The sequence below is a fragment of the Bos taurus genome, chromosome X, assembly GCF_002263795.3.
Source record: "Bos taurus isolate L1 Dominette 01449 registration number 42190680 breed Hereford chromosome X, ARS-UCD2.0, whole genome shotgun sequence".
Classification (NCBI taxonomy): domain Eukaryota; kingdom Metazoa; phylum Chordata; class Mammalia; order Artiodactyla; family Bovidae; genus Bos; species Bos taurus.
In genome coordinates, this window is record NC_037357.1 from 28,889,382 (window position 1) to 28,906,601 (window position 17,220).

Consider the following 17,220-nt stretch of genomic DNA (forward strand, 5'->3'; position numbering starts at 1 on the left):
CCAGTCTGGTTGTTCATGTCCCAGTTCTAACTGTTGCTTCTGACATGCATACAGATTTCTCAAGAGGCAGATCAGGTGGTCTGGTATTCCCATCTCTTGAAGATTTCCACGTGTATTGTGATCACACAGTCAAAAGGCTTTGGCATAGTCAATAAAGCAGAAATAGATGTTTTTTCTGGAACTCTCTTGCTTTTTCCATGGTCAGTGGATGTTGGCAATTTGATCTCTGGTTCCTCTGCCTTTCTAAAACCATGGAAAGAAATGCAAAAAAACAAAATGACTGTCTGGGGAGGCCTTACAAATAGCTGTGAAAAGAAGAGAAGTGAAAAGCAAAGGAGAAAAGGAAAGATATAAACATCTGAATGCAGAGTTCCCAAAGAATAACAAGAAAGATAACAAAGCTTCTTCAGTGATCAATGCAAAGAAATAGAGGAAAACAACAGAATGGGAAAGACTAGAGATCTCTTCAAGAAAATTAGAGATACCAAGGGAACATTCATGCAAAGATGGGCTCAATAAGGGACAGAAATGGTATGGATGTAACAGAAGCAGAAGATATTAAGAAGAGATGGCAAGAATACACAGAAGAACTGTACAAAAAAGATCTTCATGACCCAGATAATCACGATGTGTGATCACTGACCTAGAGCCAGACATCCTGGAATGTGAAGTCAAGTGGACCTTAGAAAGCATCACTAGGGCGAACAAAGCTAGTGAGGTGATGGAATTCCCAGTGAGCTATTCCAAATCCTGAAAGATGATGCTGTGAAAGTTGCTGCCACTCAATATGCCAGCACATTTGGAAACTCAGCAATGGCCACAGGACTGGAAAAGTCAGTTTCATTCCAATCCCAAAGAAAGGCAATGCCAAAGAATGCTCAAACTACTGCACAATTGCACTCATTCTCACATGCTAGTAAAGTAATGCTCAAAATTCTCCAATCCAGGCTTCAGCAATATGTGAACCGTGACTTCCTGATGTTCAAGCTGGTTTTAGAAAGGTGGAGAACCAGAGATCAGATTGCCAACATCTGCTGGATCATGGAAAAAGCAAGAGAGTTCCAGTAAATAATAATTCTCTTCAATTCTGCTCTGTATTTATGAACTGAGAAGGAGGGTGGAAGGGAGGGAGGACAGAAACAGAGATCGAAACAGCCTGAATACTGATTAAAACTCTATTAGATGGTGTGACAGGTGTGAAGCTAATTGGCCTTACTCTCACCTTCAGAAGTGGATACATTCCTTTCAAATGACAGGATTTCTGGGGGAGGCTAATGGATGTGCAGTAGAGCCTCACAATGGCCAAGGATGAAGACCACCATTCACCCTCTCTGTAGACAGGTACATGCTAAGGAAAGAGACTGGAAGGAGTATGGGAATGAGTCTTGTATGCCTAGTTTGTTCTTTTAGATTAATTCCATAATTCTATTATCCTTACCCAAGGACCAGCAAGTGAAGGAAAGGAAAGAGTAAGCAGGTGGAAAGAAGCTAAAAGTGGCCACTCTAATGGGGGAATGGAAATAGATCATCCCTCTAACACTTGACATCATCATTATCCCATCCGTCAGCAAGTGAAGTTGGCTATAACTCCAATATATATATATATATATATAGGATATGATGACTTATTTCTATCTCCACAATTATCACCCTAATATCTGCCACCAGTCTTCTGCCTGGAAGAATAAAATTGTTTTCAATATGCAGAGCTTCCAAACTGTTCTATAGTTTTTTGTGCACTGAATGGTTCCATGGGTTCCATGGTAACCCCTGGTGTTGCACAGTGTTCAACCAGGACAACTGTATGTGGTAACATCCTTTATGGGGCAACTTTAGGCTAATATTAGGTGCTGGGATACAATGGTGAGCCAAAACAATACTTGTCAGCATGGAGTTTCAGTTGAGTAAAACACACATATTTATATAAATCAACGCATTGATTTCAGACGGTGACAATTACTATGTTAATTTTAGATAGTAGCAAGAACCATGAAATACACTGGAATAATGCTTAGTCCCCTACAGAATGGTTGAAGACTCTCTGTAAGCTGTCCTTGACAATGGGATTGAATCTTGGTATTAATTCATGTTGGCCAATAAGCTAAGAATGCTGGGCAGAAACAATCTGAAAAAAAAAAAAATTCTGGAAGGTCAGGGAGATTGATTTCACAGAGACCATTGCTTCCATCAAGAGGTCTGCTCCTCTCTTAAGTGACAGAGGTGGATTTTTATAGTCTTGGTCCTGAAAGTTAACATTTTAATTATTTATTTCCAGGAAGTGCTAAATACATATGCTATTTTTATGAACCTGTAGAATATTTAGACAAGGGTCTCTCAAACTTAAATGCTTCCAGAAACCAGGCAGATAATTTAAATGTGTGGGTCAGGCAAGAGAGGGAGCAGGAAAGAGATAACCTCTTGCCTCTCTTTAAAGGGCAAACCCACAAGAGTTTGGGCTTCCCTGGTGGAAAATGAAAAAATGAAGTCACTTCAGTAGTGGGCCGATTCTTTGCAACCCCAGGGATTGTAGCCTGCCAGGCTCCTCTGTCCATGGGATTCTCCAGGCAAGAAGACTGGAGTGGGTTGCAATTTCCTTCTCCAGGGGATCTTCTTGGCCCAAGTATCAAACCTGGGGTCTCTCGCATTGCAATGCACACTTTTTATCGTCTGAGTTACTAGTGCAGGGAGACTTTTACCGTCTGATGGCTCAGACGCAGGTTCAATCCCTGGGTGGAGAAGATCTCCTGGAGAAGGGAATGACAATGCCCTCCAGTATTCTTGCCTCGAGAATTTCTTGGACAGAGGAGCCTGGCGGGCTACAGTCCATAGGATTGCAAAGAGTCAGACACAAGTGAGCGATTAACACACAACACAAGAGCAGGAGCTCAGCTTCCCCTAATAAATGCTACATGAGAATATTATTCCAGTACTGCCAAATATTCTTATTTTTCAAGAAATGCTAGAAATCTGGATTTGTATGTGAAATTTCTGTATTTTAGATGTCATTTCTTAAAACTTAAACTCTGTAAGTCAAACAACATACTTTCAAGCTGAGGGTAACTCATTTAGACATCAAAATCATATTAAAACACCAAAAGGACTCTTTCATCTCAAAAACTAAACATTATTTCTTTCCCCAAGATACAAATATATGTAATCTCAACATTTCTATTCTCAAATGGTCATTTTAAGAACATTATTTTTATGCATGTTGTTCTCAACAGCATTCCATGTCCTAAGTCTATAAAACTCTATGAAATGAAGCTCCACCATGGTATATTTCTGTTTAATCTTTAGGTAAATCTTTAATCTTTTTTTTTTAAAGCAGATCATTTTCAGAATCTGATTCTGAGAGAAAGAAGAGAAATTTGAATAGTTCCCTGCCCTTATACGAAGTTTACTAGGTCTCGTGGAGTTACCTATTTAGCCTTTAAAATGACTGATTTAGATGTCTTGAGCTGTTGGCTACACAGGTAAACAATTCAGATCCCACTATTGGGTTCTTACAATCTACATTTGATGTTAAAAAGCCTCCATGATTTGAGTCATACAGAGAATATATGAGATGATAGTATATTTTTGTACTGGAGATTTAGTACAATTCAGTATTGCTACCAAAATCCACATTCCATACATACACACAACATGCATGCACATACATGTTGTTAAGCTAAATTTAAAAACAAATACAAAAAGAATCACTAATAAATATTTGACTGTTAGAGGTGTAATTTTTTCCTGAGCATCACATATATAGTTTTTAAACACTTATGTATCTAAACTGTTATTACAACACGGTTTGATAGATTGAGAATGGAAAAATACAAGAAATTATTCTCACTAGGACTTTAAGATCCATGAAAATTCAAAGTCAAAATCTGTCATTAATATATTTTGCTTGCCTCAGTATTAAGGGACATATGTTCTATCTGAATCATTCAGTTTCAAGATGTTCCTAGGACTTGAAGAAAATATTAGCTTTGTCTATAAGAGTCCTGGAGAAGGCAATGGCAACCCACTCTAGTACTCTTGCCTGGAAAATCCCATGGACGGAGGAGCCTGGTAGGCTGCAGTCCATGGGGTCGCGAAAAGTCGGACACAACTGAGCGACTTCACTTTCACTTTTCACTTTCATGCACTGGAGAAGGAAATGGCAACTCACTCCAGTGTTCTTGCCTGGAGAATCCCAGGGACGGCGGAGCCTGGTGGGCTGCCGTCTATGGGGTCCTACAGAGTCGGACAGGACTGAAGTGACTTAGCAGCAGCAGCAGCATAACAGTCCGACATGACTGAGCAACTGAGTGTGTGTGTGTGTGCGCGCGCGCGCACACACACACACATCTTTACAGAGAAACACAGAAGTTCTTCGATGATTACTGTGATATTTATTAGTGTTATCTATGTTACCTTATTTAGATAAGTTGTTAAGTTTTCTTGACTCTTGTAGTGGAGGAAAAAAAGAAACCAACATTTCTGTTGGCAGGTGAGGTCCTTATTGAATTATTTCATCCAATAGCTGTTGCTAAGTTTACAGAGCAGAGTGTATACAATGTGAAGCAAAAACATATTCATAAGTATCAAAATAGAACAAAGACTGAGTTTCTTTGAGTGAATATGAGTAATATTTCAGGATTATTTTCAAAATTAAAAAGAATCATCATGTATTGTCATGCCACTTTGTCTGCAGTATCTAAAGGAAATTGGGGCTTATTTTAAGAAGTCAGTATGAAATAATCCAAGTAGTTACAATTATTCTTGTATCCTATGAAATGTACACAATGCATAATTACAGACATCCTTTACCTAGAATTGAGAACATCCAAGGATACAATGGTATTGATGGAATCACAGAGCTTGGAAGGGTATGAGGTTTGTAAATTGTCATAATGACAACATAAGTTCTTTACACACATTAACTCAAATCATCATAATTAACTTCCAAAGTGGGCCATATTATGAGGAAAATGAAACTTACAGATCTCTTTTGGGTAGAGCAGAGAAGTATATAACTTCCCTTCACTGAATATGGATTATCCAAGCACATGGACTCTCAAAAGTCAAAATATAGACATCAGGGTTCTCACAATATCCCCTAAATCTATGTGTGTACAGTTGTGTCTGCCTATAAGTGTGCATTTAAAAGAAGATAATCCATAACTTTTATGAAATTCTCTAAGAAGTTGGTGACCTAATAAAGATTTCCCTACACACTTTTAAATTTCAGATATAAATTCCATAAGGTAAAAGACTGATTTTATTTTTACTTTTTCTATTCTATGCTGACACATAAAACATTTAATGACATGTTTATAACGAAACAATTATGGAGATATTTAGATTGTCAAAACTAGGAAGTACTTGTAAATATCAGAAATAAGTGAAAAAGAGAATAAGGCTAACACTGAAGATAAAGTCCCATTTTGTGATGCACTGTTCATCTCATTTAAGTTAATAAGATGGCTGGAATATCCTGACTAAAGAGAAATGTGGTTCAAGTATCTTAAAAGAAATTAAGGTAATTAGTGGTAATGGGACACCATCTCTTAGGATATTTCAGTCAGATGTAAAATTCGATATAATCCAAATGGAAGGTATCATCTAAATTCACTTCTAAACCAATTCCCTTCAAGACTTCTGTATTTATGAGAATAGAATAAAATAAAAACTTCTAGTTTTCCTTCACTCTAAAGGATATTTCACATAGAAAATAAAGCATAAACATAAGGCATTAAGGGGTGAAATATCACATCTTCTTTATCAGTTTATCCATAGACAGACATGTAGGTTATTTCCATATTTTGGTTATTGTGAGTAACACTCCAATGAACATGGGGGTCCAGATACCTCTTCAAGATCCCAACTTCATTTTCTTTGGATATATACTCAGAAGTTGGAATGTTGGATCACATGGTACTTATTTTTAATTTTCTAGGGAATCTCCATACAGTGTTCCAGAGTAGCTGCACCAACTTATGTTCCCACCAACATGGAAGAAGAGTTTCTTTTTCTCTACAGTCTTGCCAACACTTGTCTCTCGTCTTTTTTTATATCTGCCATTCTAACAGGTGCAAGGTGATATTTCATTGTAGTTTGATTTACATTTCCCTGATGATTATTGATATTGAACACCTTCTCATGTACTTGTTGGCCATTTGTACATCTGCTCTGGAAAAATGTCTATTCCTGTCCTCTTCTCATTTTAAAAGTCAGATTATTTGGATGTTTTGCTATTGAGTTACATGAGTTCTTTACATATTTGTGATATTACACTGTTATCAGATATTGGATTTGCAAATATTCTCTTTCATTCTATAGGTTTCCTTTTAATTTTGATGATCATTTCTTTTGCTATGCAGAAGATGTTTAGTTTGATATAGTCCTACTGATTTATTTTAGCTTTTGTTACATGTGCTTTTTGTGTCATACCCAAAACAACTGTTGAGTTTTTACCATAAAAGGATAATTGATAAGGCTATCTTTTCCACAATTGAGTATCTTTGACTTTCTTGTCCAATATTAGTTGGCCATATATGTGGGAGTTTCTTTCTGTGGTCTTTATTCTGTTCTATTGGTTTATGTGTATTTTTAAGCCATTCACTCTGGTGATTGTTAATGAGGGCATGCAAAAAGGATTTTTTTGTCCAATTTTGTTTTGTATAATCATGTCTCTGTAATACCATTCTCTTTGTTATCAGTGAAGCTTGATGTAGTAGCATCTGGAGGAAGCATGCAAATTCCCTCTAGAACAGGCTTCTACCTGTGTGTTTGGGTCCTACAGATGTGGGCCTGCCAACTTTTCTATTTGGCTGATCTTGAGAACATAAGCAGCACATGGAAAGTTTGTTTGTTCTCCTATATCTCTAGTTCTAAGTCTCTTCTCACAACAGGCCTTATCATAAATGTAGTTATGGGGCCAGATACCTGCTTCATGCAAATGGAATGTTATTCAAGTGTTCAATGTTATGAAAACAAGGTTCTTAAGGTAGAACTCCAAGATATTTTTAAATGTGATGTTTTATTCATATATGTTTGATTCCTTATTACACATTTTACCCTTCTCTTGGTAGTCTCACACCAAACTCCAAGCTTCTCCAACATTTTATTTACTTCTCAAGTCACATAGCTTCTCAATAGGCAAAATGCAATGCAATATCCTGTATCCCTATGGTATCTGAAGCTATTAGATACTTCACTTTTGTTGAACTGTTTCTTCACATGGTTTTATGTTACTTACTTTTCTTCATCTTTCATTTATATACTGCCTATTATCAGAAAAGGCTTGTGTCAACCTGAAATATAGTGTTTCAGGTAAAAAAAAAAAAAGAGATAAATAAAATAAAGCTAAACAAAATCGGAAATCATTAGGAAAGAGAGGGATGTTATCAGGTACATGGGATAAGGCAACTATTTTATTTTGGCACCACATTAATTTTGGATTTCTTGGTAATCAAGCAGAAAAGGTAAACTTGTTGAGAATATCTGTAACCCACAGTAAGTGGCAGTGGCTTTCATCTCTGACATTCCTCTAAGTTGTGGCTGCTGTCCAAGGTTTGGTCTGCATCCATAGACTCTTCTCTTCCTATGCTTTGTTCCATCAATCTCAAGCTTCCAAATGCCACCATTAAGGGTAAGTTGGCAACCCACTCCAGTATTATTGCCTGGAGAATCCCATGGGTGGTGGAGCCTGGTGGGCTACAGTCCACGGGGTCGCAAAGAGTTGGACATGACTAAACGACTTCACTTTCACTTTCAAACTCCAGGTCAGCTCTTACTGTCTCATGAATTAAATCTACTTCCAATACTGCATAACACTAATAAGACTGCAACTCAACTTTCGATCTTCTAAAATAAACTTTCTAACTCCCACAGTTATTTGAAATGTCTCAACATTTTCCACAAGTACTGCATTTGGACTCTTTTTTGACTATGAGTGCTACTCCATTTCTTCTAAGGGATTCTTACCCACAGTAGTAGATACAATGGTCATCTGAGTTAAATTCACCCACTCCAGTCCATTTTAGTTCACTGATTCCTAAAATGTCTATGTTCACTCTTGGCATCTCCTGTTTGACCACTGGCAATTTGCCTTGATTAATGGACTTAACATTCTAGGTTACTTTGCAATATTGCTTTTTACAGCATCACCAGATGGTCAATACTGAAATCAGATTGATTTTATTCTTTGCAGCCAAATATGGAGAAGCTCTATACAGTCAGCAAAAACAAGACTGGGAGCTGACTGTGGCTCAAATCATGAACTCTATATTGCCAAATTCAGACTTAAATTGAAGAAAGTAGGGAACACCACTAGACCATTCAGGTATGACCTAAATCAAATCCCTTATGATTATACAGTGGAAGTGACAAATAGGGTCAAGGGATTAGATCTGATAGACAGTGCCTGAAAAACTATGGATGGAGTTTTGTGACATTGTACAGGAGGTAGTGATCAAGACCATCTGCAAGAAAAGAAATGCAAAAAGGCAAAATGGTTGTCTGAGAAGGCCTTACAAATAGCTGAGAAAAGAAGAGAAGTGAAAGGCAAAAGAGAAAAGGAAAGATATACCCATTTGAACGCAGAGTTCCAAAGAATAGAAAGGAGAGACAAGAAAGCCTTCCTCAGTGATCAATGCAAAGAAATAGGGGGAAACAACAGAATGGGAAAGACTAGAGATCTCTTCAAGAAAATTAGAGATACCAAGGGAACATTTCATGCAATGATGGGCATAATAAAGGACAGAAATAGTATGGACTTAACAGAAGCATTAGATATTAAGAAAAGGTGTCAAGAAAAAACAGAAAAACTATACAAAAAAGATCTTCATGACCCAGATAACCACGATGGTGTGATCATTCACTTAGAGCCAGATACCTTGGAATGCAAAGTCAAGCGGGCCTTAGGAAGCATCACTACAAACAAAGCTAGTGGACGTGATAGAATTCCAGTTGAGCTATTCCAAATCCTGAAAGATGATGCTTTGAAAGTGCTGCACTCAATATGCCAGCAAATATGGAAATCTCAGCAGTGGCCACAGGACTGGAAAAGGTCAGTTTTAATTTCTATCCTGAAGAATGGCAATTCCAAAGAATGTTCAAACTACTGCACAATTGAACTCATCTCACACCCTAGCAAAGTAATGCTCAAAATTCTCCAAGCCAGGCTTCAACAGTACGTGAACTGTTAACATCCAGATGTTCAAATTGGATTTAGAAAAGGCAAAGGAACCAGAAATCAAACTGCCAACATCCATTGGATCATTGAAAAAGCAAAAGAGTTCCAGAAAAAAAAAACATCTACTTTTGCTTTATTGACTATGCCAAAGCCTTTGACTGTGTGGATCACAAAAAAACTGTGGAAAATTCTTAAAGAGATGGGAATAACAGACCACCTGACCTGAGAAATCTGTATGCAGGTCAAGAAGCAAAAGTTAGAACTGGACATGGAACAACAGACTGGTTCCAAACTTGGAAAAGAGTACATGAAGTCTGTATATTGTCACACTGGGTATTTAACTTATATGCAGAGTACATCATGTGAAATGCCAGGCTGGATAAAGTACAAGCTGGAATCTAGATTGCAGTGAGAAATATCAATAACTGCAGATATGCAGACGGCACCCCCCCACACTTATAGCAGAAAGCAAAGAAGAACTAAAGAGCCTCTTGATGAAAGTGAAAGAGGAGAGTGAAAAAGTTGGCTTGAAACTCAACATTCAGAGAACTAAGATCATGGCATCTGGTCCCATCACTTCATGGCAAATATATGGGGAAACAATGGAAACAGTGTCAGACTTTATTTTTGGGGGCTCCAAAATCACTGCAGATGGTGACTGCAGCCATGAAATTAAAAGATGCTTGCTCCTTGGAAGAAAAGCTATGACCAACCTAGACAGCATATTAAAAAGCAGAGACATTACTTTACCAATTAAGATCCATGTAGTCAAGGCTAAGATTTTTCCATTAGTCCTGTATGGATGTGGGAGTTGGCCTGTAAAGAAAGCTGAGCACCAAAGAATTGATGCTTTTGAATTGTGGTGTTGGAGAAGATTCTTGAGAGTCCCTTGAACTGCAAGGAGATCAAACCAGTCAATCCTGAAGGAAATCAGTCCTGAAAATTCACTGGAAAGACTGATGATGCTGAAGCTGAATCTCCAATACTTTGGCCATCTGATGCAAAGAACCGACTCATTGGAAAAGGCCCTGATGCCAATAAGTCCATGACTGCCAGCCATTGAGGTTGGAGAGAGGAGTGTGGGACATGTACACAGACTCTTATCTGCCTTGGCATATATCTGGCCACATTCTGATGGCCAAAACTCAACTCACAGTCCTAGTTCATTGCAGAGCCATTTCTACTTCTTTGTGAAGTAGGAAGCAAACTATAAAGGTGCATGTACAGAGGGGTGGTAGATTTGGTGGTGGGAAAACAAAATATTTCTTGTCTGACTGCTTTTATTCCCACTTTGATTTTTTAAATTGGAGTATAATTACCTTACAATGTTGTGTTGGTTTCTGCTGTACAGCACAAATCAGCCATAAGTATACATATATCCCGTCCCTCTTGAGCCTCCCTTCCACCACCCATCCCACCCCTCTAGGTCATCACAGAGCACTGAGATGAGCTCCCTGCGCTATACAGCAGGTTCCCACTAGCTATTTTACATAGGATAGTGTTTATATGTCAATGCTACTCTCCCAAATCATCCCACCCTCCCCTTTCCCACCATCCCATGTCCGCAGGTCTGTTCTCTACATCTGTGTCTGTTTCTACCCTGCAGGTTCCCTAAAAAACTGAAAATAGAACTACCATATGATCCAGCAATTCCACTACTGTGCATATACCCTGATAAAACCATAATTCAAAAGGATACATATTCCCCACTGTTTATTTCAGCACTATTTACAATAGCCAGGATACGGAAACAAACTAAATGTCCATCAACAGATGAATGGATAAAGAAGATATGATACATATATGCAGTGGAATATTACTTAGCCATAAAAAGCAATGGAATTGGGTCATTTGTAGAGATGTGGATGGACCCACTGTGTTTTTTAACTAAGAGGCTTATATTTACTTCAGCTTTCCAACATAGCCTGGCATCAGTGCAACACTCATTCACATGGGGCTGGAAAGGACAAGTTTTGTTGATAATACTGTATTTTGGGGATTCCATTTGATAGTAATAGCTGACAATTGAAATTATTCAAAACCACTGTTTTCAATCTAAATGGAAGTTAAATAAATAGCAAAGTATACTATTTCCTCAGAGAAGGTGATGGCACCGCTCTCCAGTACTCTTGCCTGGAAAATCCTATGGATGGAGGAGCCTGGTGGGCTGCAGTCCAAGGGGTCGCTAAGAGTCTGAGCGACTTCATTTTCACTTTTCACTTTCATGCATTGGAGAAGGAAATAGCAACCCACTCCAGTGTTCTTGCCTGGAGAATCCCAGGGACGGGGGAGCCTGGTGGGCTGCTGTCTATGGGGTCGCACAGAGTCGGACACGACTGAAGCGACTTAGCAGCAGCAGCACCAGCAGCACACTATTTCCTTAATTGTTCTCATGTTGTTAGCAACTTTTCTTTTTACCAAAAATAATATAGAAACATCTATCTCAAAGGCAAGATTTAGACTTATTTACCATTCCTTTTCTATTAGAAAACTCAGTTTCAATAGTTATATTAAGTCAGAAGTTTCAAGATCTATCTTTCTTTTTCAATAAAATAAATAATTTAACAAAATATCCAGCCTTTTTCCTATAAAATAAAATATTTAACAAAATGCACTGAAGTTATTTAAGCAACAATTACTTTCAAGTAATTTAGAAATGTGATCTATGGAATTAGCTAATGATAAAAGATACAAGTTTAAAGCAAGACATTCCTAGGTCCAAATTAAGTAAATTTCAATTGGAAATTCTCTTAGTAAACTTCAATTGGAAACTGTTTCTCTGACAATTCAGTTTTCCTTAGAGACTTGGCTAGAAATTTCCTCTGGACATTGTGCTGTGCTTAATACACTGGGCTGTATCAGTACAGAATTGTTTGCATAACAGTTACAAAACTGAGTTTTATAGAATCACAAAAACTTCCTCCTTTATCTTTTTAATACATTAGGATCCTGGGTAAGATTCCAATGAAAAATAAGGTACTACTACTTCAACAAAAGTTTACAGCTCCTCCGTTCTGCCTTTTCACTACCTACCCATACCTTTGAAGGAGGTGCCACACTTTTTAGCATTCACCTTTCTCTTTCTTTCCCAAAGCTTCTCTTGTAACCCACTGAACCTTCTAATTTTGAACCTTTAGTCCTTCTGTCCTGTCTCCTCCAAGCCCAGTTGAGAAGAAATACAAATAAAGGGAACAAACTCCATTTCCCCATGAGAAGTCTCTCCAACTGTGTGGCTGTCCTTTTGTAATCAGTGTTTCCCTGACAACTTGAGCACCTCAATAAATGGATAAAAGAAGGAACTAATACTGACAAAGTGTCTCCTGTAGGAATTTGCATGGTATTTATTCTCATCGGGCTAGGCACTTCCTATACGTTCCTTCATTTCCATGTACTACCTTTCTCTCCACTCCAATAGGTGGACTAAAGGAATTCTGCCTTTTTCTTTGCTTCTTGGAATGTTGAAAATAACTGTGTCACTGACTAAATTAACTCAGCGAAATTCTAAGACATTTCCCTCACATATACTCCCTGTCACCTGTGTGGAAACAGCCTTAATAAGGGATGCAGCAACGGGGCAGAACTCATGTCTCCCTGAACGTAGCTAAGCCAATTACAAAATTATTCTGCCATCCAGAACTTCACAGACCACATCAAACATGTGGTTTATATTTATGTGTTTAGAATGGTCTCTTAGGAAGCACACAGCATTGCTCCTGATATGACAATTTTCCTCTGTGAAATCCAGACCATTTACTTGGAATAATTTTAAATACTATGCATTCATGCTCACACCTTTTTCCTGACAACTGCATTCTTTTTCATGACCAGGAAAATGTGAGTTTTATAGGAAGAAAAATGCAAGCTAGTAAAAAGTTGTTTTTTAAACATAGTTTTCAGAGAACCATATTTTTCACTTCTTAGACAGAAACACAATTTCTGTGATGCATGAATAATACTACCAAGGATTTTTTAGCTCGAGCATTTCAAGGGCATAACCTAAAAATACAATTCTACAAAAATTGCTTTACCTGTAAAATGCATGAAAAGCCAATATAAACTAAGAGTTGGTTGTTGTATGTTTTTCTGCATGGGGACCTGAATAATAAATTCACAAGTGATCAAGTACCCAGACATATTGATGCATGTGTCTTATATCATATTAACATCCTAAACTACACTGGAGGGACATAATATGTCTTTCAGCATTGTTTATGACTATTTGTTGAAAGCTTACTATGTGCAGGTGCTGAGTTAGGACCTGCAGTGCTCCATATGATCTGGTCCCAATCTCATACTTTAATCACACCTTGCTCCATTCTCTCCCTTGTTCAGCTCATTCCAGTGTTACTCACTTTCTTTGCTTTCTGCCTAAGTCAGAACCTTTGAAACATTGTTTTATCTTCCAGGAACATTTCTCCTGCTTTCCCCACTGTTTTAGTTAATGTTTCTGCATCTCTTCAATCTCATCTCAAAAGTCACTTCTTCATGGAAACCTTTGCATAACTCCCAGATACACCAACCCTGGGAGAATTTCAGTTTCTGTCCTAAAAGAAGTGGAATCCATTGAAGGGTTAAATGATGAGGGGTGAGGGGGCAGCAGAGGACAGGATGTGGCAGATTTGTTTTGAACTGATTTTTCAGGTATCAGCAGTTTTCTGATTGGATGGAGGCAAGTGTGCATGTAGGAGCCTGGTTAGGATAGAGTTGGAGTTGTCTGGCCATAACGTGATGGCAGCATGGGATAGTCTCAAGTCTCAAGTGCTTTGATTCCTGCCTCATGCTTCTGTGCAAAAACAGTGACCTCTCATTGGATGCTAATTAGTCCCCCAATCCACTTTACACCTTTTTCTGCTTGTGCTGTGTACTGGGTATGGAAACTTGCTCCCTTGCTGCCTCATTGGGACGGGTTTTAGTCCATTGGAGGTACCAATAGGACACTGCGGGAATGGGAGGTGAGAAAGGTAAGAGTCATGTTTCTTCACAACCTCTTCTTGGCTTCTTCACTGCTTCACTGGCAGCAGTCGCCTTTCTTCACAATGACAGCTACTGGGGGAGCTCCAGGAGCTCCTCTCCCTTTGACCTTTCAGCCCTAAAGATGGTAATGGCTTCCTGATATTGCTAGTCTCTGGGTGTCTCAATCTCCATCGTTGGTTCTCATAACCCTGCTTTTCATCTCTAAGAAATCTCTCCATTAAAGTGGATTCATTTGAACCACCACAGGTGAAAAAAATATTTTCTGCTGGAGTCATGATTATATAAAATGACATCAAAATAATCATTTTAGAAAGAAATCTCTGTGCATTTGAATAGACCATAACCACAGAATGCCACATGTCTCTATAAAATGTGAATGTGTTTTCCTAAACCACCTGGAAGTGAATCCATACACAGTGAAGATAGAATTAAGCAGAAACATAATTTTATACAGCACATACCAGGGATACATAATTTTATACAGCACATACCAGGGATAGAACATGGGGCTGCTTAAATCCCATAGGAATATCTAGGGGCTTGGGACCATCTAGAAACAGCATATCTGGTTTAGTCCCTAAGTCCCACCTCCTCCTGTACAGATTTTGGCCATGTAAATAAAATATCCATTTGATCAATTATTTCCTCTGATTGACACATCCCAAGGCTGCTGAATAGGAATAGAATCTTTTATTTTTTCAGTTTATACAGGGCGATGATAGGTAATAAAAGGGTAGTGTCTGCTATAGGCAGTGGTTTAACATTAGAAACATAATGACCCTAGGTCAGCCTTATAGACAAAGAGCAATAAATGGGCCAATTGTATGTGAATGATCTCAGAGTCCAGTTTCTATGTGCATGCCATTCACATTGCTCATAAATGAGTCCCCTCATAAATGAGTACATTTCTTTTCTAATTCAATGTATGGATATTCTTTTGGCACACACATTCCCAGATACTATACTAATTCCTTCCAAGACCTCACTAATTATCCAAAGCAAGACATAAACTGTTGATGAGAAAATGAACTGCTTTAATAATATATGCTCTATCTTTGGCAGTTCCTTTTGCTTGTCAATAGCTATACTATATCTCAACAGTAAACAGAACATGAGACTGAAGTACTGACAAAAGGTCAATACATGCTGTTCTCAGCATAGACTGTAAAGCACTGTTCTTGCATTCCATTATAAAGTGGTAATGAAGGAAGAATACAACATTGGCAGAAGACCTCAGTCTCCATTTCACTACCAGTTGCCTGTATCTTTCCAGGAGACTTGATTTCATGCAAAGAAAGCTTTCTAGGGTCCCAAATTCCCTACCGAGTACTTCAAGACAATACAATAGTGACAATGTCCTTGACAATTGTGCACCTCAGAAAAAAGATTAGCCTTAGTACAAATCAAAAAGCTATTGTTAAAGGCCATTTTTCTTCCATGTGACAAAAATATGCTTACTTACCCTTCAATTCTATGGAAGAAAATGAAAAGGCAACTATTAAGATGAACCTTCTAATGTGATCTATATAAATGCCATCGAATATACATGGACACTTGCTAAGGCCTCTCCCTACTCATGTACTCTCAATTTAGAGAAAAGTTACCTCTTTAGGAGATTTGCTTATTTGAACTTGCACTGTGGAAGCTTGGATATGCTAAACGGAGGCTGTGCTTTGTTTTTATCTGTTTACAGTCACAGTGCTAGTTATTTATCTCCACATACAAATTCATCTTCCAAGAGCAGAAGTCCCTAGAAATATCAGTTATCTCAAAGGAAGATTTACATACAATTTAAAACAGAATTCAAATATACTTTGGGTATACTCTGGGTCTGTGAGTTGAGGCATATGAGCATAATACAGAGGGGACCATTTAGTCCACTCAGTTCTTTGGCCATGACCTGAAACCACTGGCCCATCCAGGCAATTGAACAGAAACCAAGTGGGTTATACACATCTTCACCTGCTACACATACTCAGTAAGAGGCTATAAGCTGTGTCAGGTTTAAAGCAATAAGAAACTACTCTATCCAAAGGAGAAAATTTTCAGTTTTGAAGTTTACTGAAGTCTTTTTTTTAAAAAATAATTTATTGATTTTAATTGGAGGCTAATTATTTTACAATATTGTGGCGGTTTTTGCCATATATTCACATGAATCAGCCGCAGGTATACATGTGTTTCACCATCCTGAACCCCCCTCCCACCACCCTCACCACCTCATCCCTCTGGGTTGTACCAGAGGACCGGCTTTGAATGCCTGCTTCATGCTTTGAACTTGCACTGGTCATCTATTTTACATAAGGTAATATATATGTTTCAGTGCTATTCTCTCACATCATCACACTCTCGCCTTCTCCCACATAGTCCAAAAGTCTGTATTTACATCTCTGTCTCTTGCTGTCTTGCATATAAGGTCATTGTTACCATCTTTCTAAATTCCGCATATATGCGTTAATATACTGTATTGGTGTTTCTCTTTCTGGCTTACTTCACTCTGTATAACAGGCCCCAGTTTCATACATCTCATTAGAACTGACTCAAATGTGTTCTTTTTCATAGCTGAGTAATATTCCATTGTGTACATGTACCACAACTTCCTTATCCATTCATCTGCTAATGGACATCTAGGTTGCTTCCATGTCTGAGCAATTGTAAACAGTGCTGCAATGAACACAGGGGTACATGTGTCTCTTTCAATTCTGGTTTCCTAGGTATGTATGCCCAGCAGTGGGATTTTTGGGAAGTCTACTGAATTCTTTATGTTGTATAGTAAGTAGAATATAGTATGGAACACTCTATGTCAGTAAGGAAAAGAAGGAAACAACTCATTAATGTTGAGAAACACACTGCTGTGGGACAAGGCTCAGAAGGAGTGAGTTGGAGATTAGCATACCTGGGAGAGTAATATACAGTTTGTTATACAGTTTGTGAAAAAGGAATGATGAAGGGAGAACTAAACAAATCCATAATCATGTTGGATATTTAAACTCCTTTGTTAGTAACTGATCAAATACATAGAACAACAACAACAAAAAATATTTAGTTTTTTAATCAAAGATTTGAGCAGCCAATAT